At 49.9% G+C, this 13,110-nt stretch overlaps 1 long non-coding RNA gene across 1 annotated transcript; it reads right to left on the bottom strand.

Moving 5' to 3' along the window:
* Window positions 1-453: 453 nt before the first annotated feature.
* LOC132243571 (uncharacterized) lies at window positions 454-13,091 on the bottom strand. The gene is made up of 2 exons (XR_009455208.1): window positions 12,490-13,091; window positions 454-12,261 (listed from the first exon to the last, which is right to left on the bottom strand). It is a non-coding gene; the product is annotated as an uncharacterized LOC132243571 (long non-coding RNA).
* Window positions 13,092-13,110: the final 19 nt, after the last annotated feature.

The following is a 13,110-nucleotide window of genomic DNA, read 5'->3' as shown; positions in this document are numbered from 1 at the left end:
AAGCACTTATCCCACAACAGCGCAATACAGACTTTTACTTACACTGTCTAGAGCAGTAGGCATTGAGGGCTATAGGCCATATAGACGTAATAGAGTGGGGGGGGAAAGGTGAGGGGAGCATTGCTTTCTATGTTAAGGAGCAATACACGTCTTCAATAATCAAATTGAAGGACTGGGTCAAAAGAAATCTCACCTGGTTCAATGAACTGCCTGTTCTCCAAGAGTCTGCACAGTTCTGTCTGAAGGGTACCACATTTAGCATCAGATTCTTTTCAAGGCCTCTGTGGATTATACTATCTGGTTATCTTGATAACAATGAAGCAAGATTCATGGGGTAGTCATATATTTTATTGGTGCACCCTGTACAGCTGGGAGAAAGGTCAAACAAGCTTTTGGGCATCAAGTGCCCATCATCAGGTCTAGGAAAGAAACAGGGATTTTCCAAGCTAAATGTAAATTAGAAAAATGGCTTTTATTTAATGTTATTATGTTAGTGATACGAGCACTTGAAAGGCAATTGGACAGTTATGACATGCGGAGGAAAGAGAAGTTAGCAGAGGGAGAGGTAAGAGACAACTTATCATGAGATACGTTATTATGGGGAACACATATGAGGCCCTGGCATCACTAGAGGAGAGTGCAGCAAAAGCAGCTGCATCCACAGCCACCACCATGCAGATTGAAGGACAACTGGATAAGCGGAAGAAGAGACACCGAGTCATCATGATGGGCAACTCCCTCCCAAGAGGAATGGAGGGAGTCTTCTGTAGGCTGGATCCCACAGTATGGGAGGTATACTGTCTGCCCAGAGCCTAGATTCAGGACATCACTGTGAGGATTCCTGACCTCATCCGGCCCTCCAACTATTATCCCATGGTCCTCATCCATGTGGGTACAAATGATACAGCCAGGAGTAGTCTGGGCTGAATCATGAGTGACTGCAAGGGTCTGGGGGCCAGGCTTAGGAGACTGGGGGTGCAGGTGGTCTTGTTGATCCTTCTGGCCAGCGGTCACAGCCAGCAGAGACAGCTGTATTAGAGAAGTCAACTTGCAGCTCCAGAGTTGGTGCCATCATGCAGGTTTTGGCTTCTTCAAGCATGATCCACACTTTCATGAAAGAAGCATGCTGGGACAAGACGGTCTCCATCTCTCTTTAAAAAGTAAGAATCTGTTCTCTTACAGGTTGGATGATCTCCTGCACAGGGCTTTAAATTAGGTGCACTGGGGGGATGAGGATGCAGAAGACAGAGGACACCTAAGAACAACAAACGACAAGCCATGCACTGGAACAGTCCACGTAAGTACTGAGGGGCCGATAGGCATCAGGACAGGAGAGTACCAAGGGCACCTATCGGGTGACGTACGTGTCTCCATACTAATGCTAGAAGCATGGGGAACAAGCAGGAAGAACTCACACTCCTGCTTGCAAACAAAGACTTTGACCTGATTGAATTAACTGAAACCTGGTGGGACCCTACCCATGATTGAGCAGTAGGTATTGAGGGCTATAGGCCATATAGATGTAATAGAGTGGGGGGAAAAAAGGTGGGGGGAACATTGCTTTCTATGTTAAGGAGCAATACACATTTTCAATAATCAAGATGGGATCAGAGAAGGGACAAATTGAGATACTGTGGGTCAGAATACAAGAGGGTCAGGGTGAAAGGGACTTGGTAGCGGGAGTCTATTACAGACCATCACACCAGGAGGATGAACTAGACCTGGAATTCTCAAGACAGCTCTCAGAGGCAGTAGGCTCAAGGGACATGGTTGTCATGGGTGACCTTAACTGTCCTGACATCTGCTGAGAGGAGCAGTCAGCTAGATCTGACCGTTCACATAGGTTCTTAACCTGCATACAGGACCTTCACTTAATGCAGGAGGCATATAGTCCCACTAGGGGAAATGCTTTACTGGATTTGGTATTTGCTACAGGAGATGACCTGGTGGTAGATCTGCAGGTACAGGGTAATCTAGGAGATCGTGACCACCAATTGTTAGAATTCACTATCCATCAAAAGGTGGGAAAGATAACCAGTAGGCCACAAGTACTACACTTCAGAAAGGCTAACTTCAATGAGCTCAGCAGGTTACTAAGTGAGGTGCTGAAAGACAAGAACCTTGGTAAGATGGGAGTCCAGGAAGGGTGGTTGTTCCTCAAGGGAACAATCCTTTGGGCATAGAGGGGGACAATCCCATTGCACATGAAGGGGGGCAAAGGGGCCAAGAAACCCTCTTGGCTGAACAGGGAAACCCAGGAAAGCCCAGGGATGAAAAAAAGAGGCCTACAGACTGGAAGCAGGGGGTAGCCACCAAGGAGGAATATAATATACCTACTTGGCTTGCACTTGCAGGGAGTCAATTAGAAAGGCCAAGGCAGCAATGGAACTCAGGCTGGCAACAAAAATTAAAGACAACAAAAAGTCCTTCTTCAGGTATACAGGGAGCAAAAATAAGGTGCATGGTAACATAGGACCCCTACAGGACAGACTAGGGCAGGGGTTTTCAACCTTTTTTAGTCTAAGTACGCCCAGTGGCCAGAAGCCAAGCGGGGAATAGGGGCAGAGCTTGTGGCCGGACACAGAGCAGGGAGGTGGAGACAATGCATGGGTGAGTGGGGACGGAGTGCCACTGCCTCCCAGGACCAAGGCCGGGGCAGGGCAGGGAAGCTCACTGGACTAGGGGGAGGACAGTGGCGCCCCTCTGTGGGGCAGGGAAGCTCACTGGACTGGTGTGTGGTGGTGGCAGCTGCTGCGTGTGAGCTTCCCCACCCCACAAATGGGCACTGCTGCCCCTGCCCTGCCTTGGCCTGGCCCTGCTCCTGGGAGGTGATGGCACTCCATCCCCACCCACCTGTACCCCCTAGGACCAGTCCAAGTATCCCCAGGGGTATGCATACCCCCGATTGACAACCCCTGAACTAGGGAAATTAGTGACAGGGACAAAGCTGAGCTCTTCAGTGAGTTCTTTGCACCAGTATTCCTGAACACAGATAAAGACATATCTCCAAACTGGACTATAGACAAGCACAGAAGGGACACCAGCCTACCAACAGTTAGCATCAACCTTGTGAAGGGACACTTGGAGGGGCTTGATGTGTTTAATTCAGCAGGTCCAGATAATCTTCATCCAAGGGTGCTGAAAGAATTGGCCAGTGTCACAGCACAACCACTGACAAGAAAATACTCATGGCTCTCAGGACAAATCCCAGAGGACTGGAAAAGGGTCAATGTAGTCCCTATTTTCAAAAAGAGGTGGAAGGAGGATCCAGGTAACTATAGACCAGTTAGTTTCACCTCTATCCTTTGAAAAAATTATGAAGGATTATATTTGTGGGAGCCCAGCAGGAAAAATAATGCTGAAAGGCAGCCAGCACGGATTCATAGCAGGGAGATCCTGCCTGACAAATCTTGTTTCTTTTTAAGAGCAGGTCACAAACTGCTTAAAAGCAGGAATTGCGGTAGATGTAATATACCTAGATTTTTAAAAAGCCTTTGATACGGTGTCTCATCCCATTCTCATAAATAAACGAAGTGGCTGTGATGTAAATGATTACATGGTCAGGTGGGTGACGAATTGGCTTATGGGATGCATCCAGAGAGTGGTGGTGGACGGGTCGGTATGAACCTGGAAAGATGTGGGCAATGGTGTCCCCCAAGGCTCAGTCCTTGGACTAGTGCTGTTCAATATCTTCATCAGTGACTTGGACGAGGGCATGGAGAGCACTCTGTCCAGATTCACAGATGTCACCAAATTATGGGACAAAGCAAACACACTGGTGGACAGGGTATGGATTCAAGTAGATTTGGTCAAGCTGGAAGATTGGGCAGAACAAAATAGGATGCAGTTTAACAAAGTGCAAAGTATTGCACCTTGGGAGAAGGAATCACCAACACTTACAGACTGGGAGATGATTTCCTAAGCAGGACAAGAGCAGAAAGGGATCTCGGAGTCATAGTTGTCTCAAAGATGAACATGAGTCAACAATGTGATGAAGCAATCAATAGATCTAACCACACTTATCATGCATTAACAGGTCTAAGGTGATACTACTCCTCTATGTACAATGGTAAGGCTGCAGCTGGAGTACTGCATCCAGTTTTGGGCACTGTACTTCAAGAGGGGTGTAGATAGCCTTGAGAAGGTCCAGAGGAGGGCCACTCGTATGGCTAGGGGCCTGCAGGTAAGGTCCTACAAGGAGAGATCGAGTGACCTGGATCTCTTCAGCCTCTGCAAAAGAAGGCTGAGAGGTGAGCTAGTGGCCATCTACAAATTCGCCAGGGGTGTCGGGGACAGCAAGGAATAGGAGATACTTTATTTACCAAGGCACCCCTTGGAGTAATTAGAAACAATGGCCACAAACTGGCAGAGAGCAGATTTAGATTAGACATTAGGAAGAACTTCTTTACAGTAAGCATTACCAGGATCTGGAATGAGCTTCCAAGGAAGGTGGTGCTCTCTACTACCTTGGAGGTCTTTAAGAGGAGAAATGGACTTGATCTACTAAGGTCCCTTCCGACCCTAAAAATCTATGAAATCTATGAGCCATAAAACCACTGCCTGCTAAGTCCATGGTTTTTGGCATCCAGACAGCATTTATATTCACCAGCCATTTTCCAATAACAAGAACCAAAAAAAAAAAAAAAATCCCATGTGGTGCAGTCACATGCAAAGTGGTATCTTTAGCAGGAGACTTGACGCTGCTGAGTGAGTGCCATCTTAAACTGTGAAGAGCAAGGAGGATAGATGGAGTTAGAGACCTACCTCCATGACTAGCTTGATTCTGCCATGGAATTTGATGGCAATGAGGGTAAAGTAGTTTTCTCCAGCTGGGCATTCATAAATTGTAAGGGGCTGGAAGGGACTTTGCAAGACCATTGGATCCAGCCCCCCTGCACTAGGCAGGAAAGACAACTGGGGTCAGGTGACCCCAGCAAGGTGACCGCCCATCCTCCGCTTGAAGATTTCCGGAGTAGGTGACTGCACCACCTCTAGAGGGAGTTTATTCCACAGTCAGGGCATTGGCTGAGCATCATCCATTCATCTTAAAGAAGTACCTGCTCAAAGCCATATTTCTCAATAGACTTCTGCAAATCTTTGAAAAGAATCCCCCAAGGTTTAAATAGGTAAAGATTCCCCAAATAAGAAGCCTGCATTGATTATATTGGCAAACTTGTATCATAAGTATGTCAAAGGATGAACAACATTCCCCACCTCCCTCTGCCGACTCATTTCACTGCAGAGCAAAGGAGCAGCTGTGTTTTATTCCAGCCTTGAAATGTTCTTTGTTGTTTTCTGATGTTATCTTGTAGTCTGTGGGAATCAATGTCATTTGATAAAGGCTGAACTGTTGTTTTGCGTCTTCTCCCACCATTAGCATTCTCAGCAGCTGGTAAAAGCTACACTTGAAATGCATGAAGGAGCTAGAGATGCTTTTAAATGTTCTTGAACAGTCATTGAAATTATAAAGGCTAGTTACAGAGGGCTGTACAGCACTAGTGAAAGCTGCAGCCCTCTGAACTGTTCCCAATAGCAATAGCATAAGGGACCACTGACTCAGCAGTAGCACACATACCATTGTGCTGTGAACTTCTGCAGTACTGATGGAAGCACCCACAATTTTATCATAATTGTCATGGGATGGGGTCCCTAAGGATGGCTGTGTTACCCCTAAGGCCCCCCTGACCATGCCAATTCGGCCCGATGGGCACCCTCTATTCTCACCCGCCACGTCTTTTTGTATTTTTGTAATATACGGAGGCTGCCTTCATGTCCTGTTGGACACAGTTTTGATGGATTTCCCTGAACCCTGTGGTCCCATTTCAAAATGGGTGTTTCAGAGCACCCTAACCTTATGGGCTGTGTGTGGCTCCAGCTGCCCCTTTACAACGCCCCAAGTCTCGCAGATGGTACCGACATTATCCGGTCTAGGCTTTGTTGTAATGTTGCCCCCTTGTCCTGCCTGGTCTCGCCCTATGCTGGGGTCTGTGCATCCCAAATGCCATACCTTCTCTGGCACCAGGGTCCCCACGCTGCAGTGGGCCCCCAATGAGGCCTCCTCCTTCCACCAAATAGCCTCACCCAAACCACTGGTCTTATAAACAAAAATCAACCTGCAAGCCCCCAGGCTATAACATAAACTCCTGGGTAAGCTTTTTGAGAGAATTATCATAGCGCATGTCCTTGAGGGGCCAGCAGAGGAGATTATGCTTATGGGCAACCAACATGGATTCATTAGAGGCAGGTCCTGTCAGACCAACCTGATGGCCTTCTATGACCAAGTCACAAAATCCTTAGACGCAGGGGTAGCAGTGGATGTAGTCTTTCTGGACTTTAGGAAGGCCTTCAACACTGTCTCTCACCCCATTCTCATTAAAAAACTAAGGGACTGTGGCGTCGACACCTACACAGTCAAATGGGTCACTAACTGGCTGGAGGGCCGCACCCAGAGTGCTGGTGGATGGGTTATTTTTGACCTGGTGGGATGTGGGCAGTGGGGTCCCACAGGGCTCAGTCCTCAGGCCTGCACGGCTCAACATCTTCATCAACGACTTGGATGAGGGGGTAAAAAGCACCGTTTAAATTTGCAGATGACACTGAGATGTGGGGGGAAGTGGGCACGCTAGAAGGGAGGAGTAGGCTGCAGTCAGACCTAGACAGGTTACAGGAGTGGGCGGATGAGAACAGGATGGGTTTAAACACTGACAAGTGCAAGGTGCTGTACCTGGGGGGGAAGAACCAGCAGCATACCTACAGGCTGGGGAACTCCCTTCTCATCAGCGCAGATACAGAAAAGGATCTTGGAGTCATTATTGATGCCAAAATGAACATGGGCTGACAGTGTGGGAACACGGTCAGGAAGGCCAACCGCACTTCGTCATGCATCCACAGATGCATCTCAAGCAGGTCCAAGGAGGTGATCCTCCCCCTCTATGCAACACTGGTCAGGCCGCAGTTGGAGTACTGCATCCAGTTCTGGGCACCGCACTTCAGGAGGGATGTGGACAACATGGAGAGGGTCCAGAGGAGGGACACTTGCATGATCAGGGGGCAACAGGGCAGGCCCTACAAGGAGAGGCTATGGGACCTGAACCCATTCAGCCTCCACAAGAGAAGGCTGAGAAGGGATCTGGTGGGCATTTACAAACTAGTCAGAGGGGACCAACAGGCATTGGGGGAATCCCTGTTCCCCTGGGCACTTCCAGGAGTGAAAAGAAATAACGGTCACAAACTGGCAGAGGGTAGATTCAGACTAGACATCAGGAGGCACTACTTCACTATCAGGGTGGCTAGGATCTGGAACCAACTTCCAAGCAAAGTGGTGCTGGCTCCTACCCTGGGAGTCTTTAAGAGGAGGCTAGATGAACACCTTGCTGGGGTCGTTTGACCCCAGTACCTTTTCCTGCCATGGCAGGGGGTCGGACTTGATGATCTGTCAAGGTCCCTTCTGACCCTACCAACTATGAAACTCAAGCCACCCAGCTATAACATCACTCAAGCCACACAGGGGGTACTCTATCCCTCAACAGTACCAGAAGCTGCACCTGCAGTTAGGCCTCTTCCCTTTACTTCCTCTGGGAGAGCTCCTTCCCCCTTGGGTGCTGGCAGAGATCTACTCTCCTGGACTCTGGCCTGAGGTTTATATACGAGCCAGGCCCTGCCCCTTCTGGTCAGCTGACTGCTGGCAGGTGTGGGCCCACTAGCTCGTTCTGGCTGCCCTGGTAACCAGCAGCTAGGGCTCCTAACTCACTGGTAGGGCTCTCCCCCTAGCAGCTCCAGGCCTTAAAAGGAGCAGGACACCCTAGTGGCCTGTGACAATAATACCAGCGCCATGGGATTGTGAGCTTCCTCTGCAGCAGTGGCACAAGTGTTTGACAGCTCTGCAATAAGACCAGAGTACAAAGGGGTGAATCAATATTACCCCTTTTCTTTCTGTCCCAGAGAGAAAGAGAAACCAGTCAATTTGTACTGATTCATTATTAGAGCAGCAATAATCATCACATACCAAGAATTAGCTCAGTTAATTATCAGACAACTAATTGGCAGGCCAGCCCAAGATCACCTATTGACTCCTGGTAGCCAAAGAGCATTATGAAGCATTATAGATTATGGAGAAGCCTGTTGCCTTCAATGAGGGCTGAAGGAATCACACCTCTAAAACTCAAGCCTTGAGTTTCTATCAGCAGAGTGACACAGGACTTCTCAAAAACTGATGCTGGCCTGAAGCAGAAGTGCCTTGCCTTACCATGCTTGTTTGGACCCTGAAAGAAGGGTCTGGCTTGACCCCTAAAAGTGGGCCTGGTCTCGACCAAGCAGCAGGTAATGTCTTGTACCTGGAGGCCACTGCTGCTGGGTACTTCAGGGAAGGTCTGATTATAACTGAACCCCAAGGAATCAGACAGTACAGCCTGGGTCTGCTGGGCTGACAGTCAGAGACCCACCTTCTTACCCATAAGCAGACACCATCTGGCAAAGGGCTCCCCATGCCAACAATATAGAGTACAGGGCTTTCCATGCCTTCAATGTAGAGGTACTCTTCAAAATGTGGTACCACAGCTCTGGCCCTGCAATGCTGCCCTGGCCCCTGGAAGAGGATATCTGAATGGACACACAGTAACTTTGCCATAAAGTGCCCCTTGGTCTTCTTGCATGGGTGGACAGTGCACAGCTCTCCAGAGCATGCCAGATGATACTTTGCAAAGCATGCCAGATGATGCTTTGCAGCTCTTTGCCCTTTCAGATACATCAGGCATGTCTCAGCTAGTATTAAATTAAACTGCATCTGTGCCTTTGTACATGAGTAGCTCACTATTTAAGTGAGCCAACTCAAGGAGGAATGGGAACAGCAGATCCAGGATAGCAAAAAAGTGGAGTGATGGTGGAGAACACATTGCACGTGAGCTTACTGCACATGTGGCTGGCAGCTGGGATGAGCTCTCAGCAGTGACCTGGGGAGGGCAGTGTGGCTGCACCATTGTTCTGCCCTGGCACTAAATGATTAGTGTTGGCCTAATCATTTCTGCAATACTCCTGGAAATGAGTTTTGCAGAAATGATTAGGCCAACACCAAAGGATCAAGCAAGGTGTGAGCATACTGAACAGCCAGATCACTAGGAGGGCAGGGTGACTGTTCTGAATGCTGTCATGATCCCTGGATTCAGCCTTTCCCCTGAACACTGTCATGGTCTTGGCACCAGCACTCCATACAATGGGACTTGCTCTCAAGCTGCTGGAAAGCCTCACGTAGTCTCATCAGACTTTTGGTTGTCAAGTCACAGCCTACCAGTGGGCAAAACAGTCAGATATAGATCACGGGTGTGTCAAAGGGAAAGGAGGGGAAGAAACTTTGGGTTTCCTGTGTCGAGTAGGAAGGAAATGTACGGGCAAATGTCTCTTTGATGAAGAAGTGTAGCTAATGAGCATGGTCCCCTCTGGTGCTGTTGTGTTGTTTTTTTACCTATTGTTATGGGGGTCACTGCTCAATAGCAACCAGCACCCACTCCCAAGAAACGTGGAAGAACAAAAAGTCACAATAGCATATGGAAGGTCCAGATACATCTGTAATATGCAAAGCGGGGGGCCTTGCTGACTGCCTCATTCACCTGCTACATGCCTTTGTTGAAAGACCCCCGCTCATGTGTTTCCTCACTCCTCAACTGTAACAATGGGAACACTGTTTCCCAACCCCTCCTATTCAGTGGTGCCTACCCAGATCTCTAATCCGGTATATTTCTATCAAAGTCATCCCCAGGGCCTTGGAGACTATTTTTTAAAGCTACTTTTGTGGGGTTGGAGGCCTCAGTGAAAAGATGCTAATTTACTCTGGCTTAGTTTCTACTTATGTGATAAGAGCAGTAAGGTAACTAGGGTTTGGCAAGTAGGGCACAAACTAAGGGGGGCACTGGAATAGAGGCGGGGGGGGTGCAAGTCTCTTGCTATGGGAAGTAAGGGCAGGAGTCCCCTTATAAGCCTCATTCCCTACTCACCCCTTCAATAGGAGGCACTGTTGAAGTATGGGAGGTGTCAAATGCACCCCCCACCCCACCCCATCACTGCTGAGAGCTCATCCCAGCGTTCCAGCACCCAGGAGGTTAACACCACCCACTGTATAAACCCTGTTATGTCTGGGAACTGGTAATGGTGGAGGCTGCCAAGGTAGCAGGAGTGTGGGAGGGTCCACATACCCAGCAGCTGCCACGTTAACCCCATATCATATGGGGACCCCTTCCCCCACAGCAGCAGCCATTTCTTGCTGGCCCAGGGAACAAACCCTACTGGGTAGGCCTCTGAGTAAGAGCATGCAGACAGCCAATAACTATGGAGCAGCTGACACACAATAAACCAACCCCCTCTCACCCTGTGATATATTGTTCATATGTCTATACCAGTGTATATTACTGGGTTCAAAACTGTGCTGTTCAGGCAAAGCCCTCTGTGTCTGTACCTGGGGGGGAAAACTTCAGCTAAGGGAACAGCAGAGTGATAACTGGAACCCTACACAGATAGAGTGTGAGGCTGCGTAAACAGCAAAATGAAAAACAACACTGAAAAGGCAGAAAAGCTTAGGATCCTTTGGTTTAGAGAGGAGAGAGGTGGGAGGAGAAATGCATGGAGGCATCATGTAAGAACTAATAGTGATCTCAGATTTAATCTGTTGGAAGATAATCTTTTCTCACCTCTCTCAGGAAAGTGTTTGCTTTGTTTAGTGCAAACTAAACATTGATTTAAGCCTCTTCTGTTTCTCTCTAATTTGAAGCTGCTGTGCCATGAGCTGGTGTGTTATCCAGTGCTCCTGAGACAGAGAGGCTCTTTGCATCTCTCTCTGTCACTCTCCTTTTAAAATAAAGAGACAAGAACATTCCCTCAAAAAGGAAAATGTGGTTTAAAAACATTGGTTTCCATGCAGATGGCACCTTCCCAGCAGGAACTTTTCTGAACAAAGGAGCATTCATTAATGTATCTTTCCTAACCCACACTCCCCATGTTCACTGACAGCCTCTGCCTTCTATAAATAATGCCATGTTCCCACATACCTCCACATAGCACACCCACTGCATTCCTCACCAGAGCATTATAATGCAAAACCCCACAGCAACCACTTACCCCCCTGGGAAAACAATGCATCCTACAAATCACAGATGTCTAACAGGCATGCATGTTAATGCTACGGCTGTAAGAGTTAAGGGATTACCAGAAGGGAGAAGAGACACACTCTGGAACACCAGAGGAACCCTGCAGCTGGAGAGGGTGCTGAGCCAGGGCTGGTCTCAGGACCTTGCAACCAATGCAATTGACTGGGTCCCAAGCCCTTGCGGAGCAGTTTCACAGCTGCGGTAGGGTTGCCTAGTAGGGCCGTGCAAATTTTTGCTGGCTGTTTCAACTCTGTTTCAATTTGTTTCAAGCTCAAAACAGCGAAATGGAAACAAAATGAAGGGCTTTGAAACAGCCTTCAAACAAAATGAGGGCAGTCGAAACGTTTTGGAAGTTTTGAAACATTTCGAGTTTCAAAGCTGAAGCTGGGCTTGCCTGCAGGGAAGCAGAAAGTAAGGAGAGGGAGAAGGAGAAGGAGGGAAAAGAGGGGATATTGACTGTGACAGTTTGGCTGCCTGAGATGCTGCTGGTGCTACTTTGCTGCTTGCAAAGTTATTACCTGTTGTCATTTAAAGTGGTGGACCGGGCTGAGGCTGCAGGAGGCCTAACTGGGGCATACTACCATGTCGTGTAGAGCAGTGCTTCTCAAAGTGGTGGTGTGAGGCACTGGTTGCCGATCTGCAGCGAGTTGCCAGGAAAGAAAGAAGTATATTTTTAGAAGCATAACATTGATATGTCATAGTGCCACAGTTCATACGTTCCAACACTTCAGGTGACGTCACGTTGTGCGAGGTGAGGAAAGAGAAAGAAACAGCCCGTCGTGCATTTGGGTAGCGCTGTTACATGAAGTAGCTGCCACCAGCTAAACTGGGCACCAAAAAAATTGCCAGTGTGCCACATCAGATAGCTTGAGAAGGACGTGCGCACGCACACACCATGAGTTTTGCTTGTCAGCAGCTTGAGGTGCCATTTCGCAGAAAACCCTGCACCAATCTCCTTGAAACTCGGCAGGCTTCATGCTCTCAGAAGGGGCTACCATCCCTGCAAGTGTCATCCAAATCAAGCAAGAAATGACAAAGTTGTAGGCTGTTCCAGGCTTCCCCATTATAGCCTATGGGCAAAACGTTGAAACAGTTTTGATTCAAGGGAAGCAAGGGAAGGAGCAGTGCTCTGAAATGAAACCAAAGGTTGAAACAAAACACTGTCCCGAAACGGAAGTCGAAACAAAAGGGTGCTGTTTCTCACAGCCCTATTTGCCTCGTAAAGAGTGGAGGCTTCCTGGTGAAACTCTCCCCCCAGGTGAACCCTGCCCCTGCTCTGACTGTTACCACAGCACCTGTTCTGGCGCATTCAGGTCCTTCCCCCGCTGCTGCCCTACCAAGGCGAGCAAGGTCTCACCTGAACGGGGCGGGCGCCCCGCGCTCAGACCAGGCAGCCGGGCCGGCGGATGAGCCCGTCTCGGGACCGGAAAGGCCCCCCCGAGGAGCCAAGCCCTGCAGGACCGTCGCTCTCCGGCGATCAAAGGAGCGAGCAGGGCAGGGCAGGGCAGGGCGCACCGCGGGGGGCCCTGCCGCCCGCTCCCCTTCGTGCTACCAGCCAGCGGCTTTCCTCCAAACTTAGTAACGTGTCAGCTCGCGGCCGAGCCGGGCCCGAGTGCACTCAGTCCCCTCCGGCTGCTGCGAGCAGGTCGCTCAGTCGCCTCCACTGACGTGCTGCCGCCGGGCACGGCTCCCAGGCCGCCTCAGCGGGGGGCAGCCGGGGACCGGAGCGGGGCGGCGGCAGCTCGGTGACTCGGCGGCGGGGGGACGTGGCCCGGCCGGGAGCAGAGGCGGGCGCGGGGTGCCGGGCCGGAGCTGGGTCCGACGCGCACCCCCGGGCCGGAGCTGGGACTGGAGGCGTTTCCACTTCCCCGCCTGGCGGCGCTGCGCTCCCGGGGCTGTGCGGCCGCTGCCCTGGTGACGGCCTCGGCCCGGCCGGCGGGTGCTCCTCCCCGCGCAGGGGCGGCTCGCGGTGCGCGGC

This window comes from Alligator mississippiensis, chromosome 10 (genome assembly GCF_030867095.1).
Source record: "Alligator mississippiensis isolate rAllMis1 chromosome 10, rAllMis1, whole genome shotgun sequence".
NCBI lineage: Eukaryota > Metazoa > Chordata > Crocodylia > Alligatoridae > Alligator > Alligator mississippiensis.
This window is presented reverse-complemented; position numbering and strand designations above follow the sequence as displayed.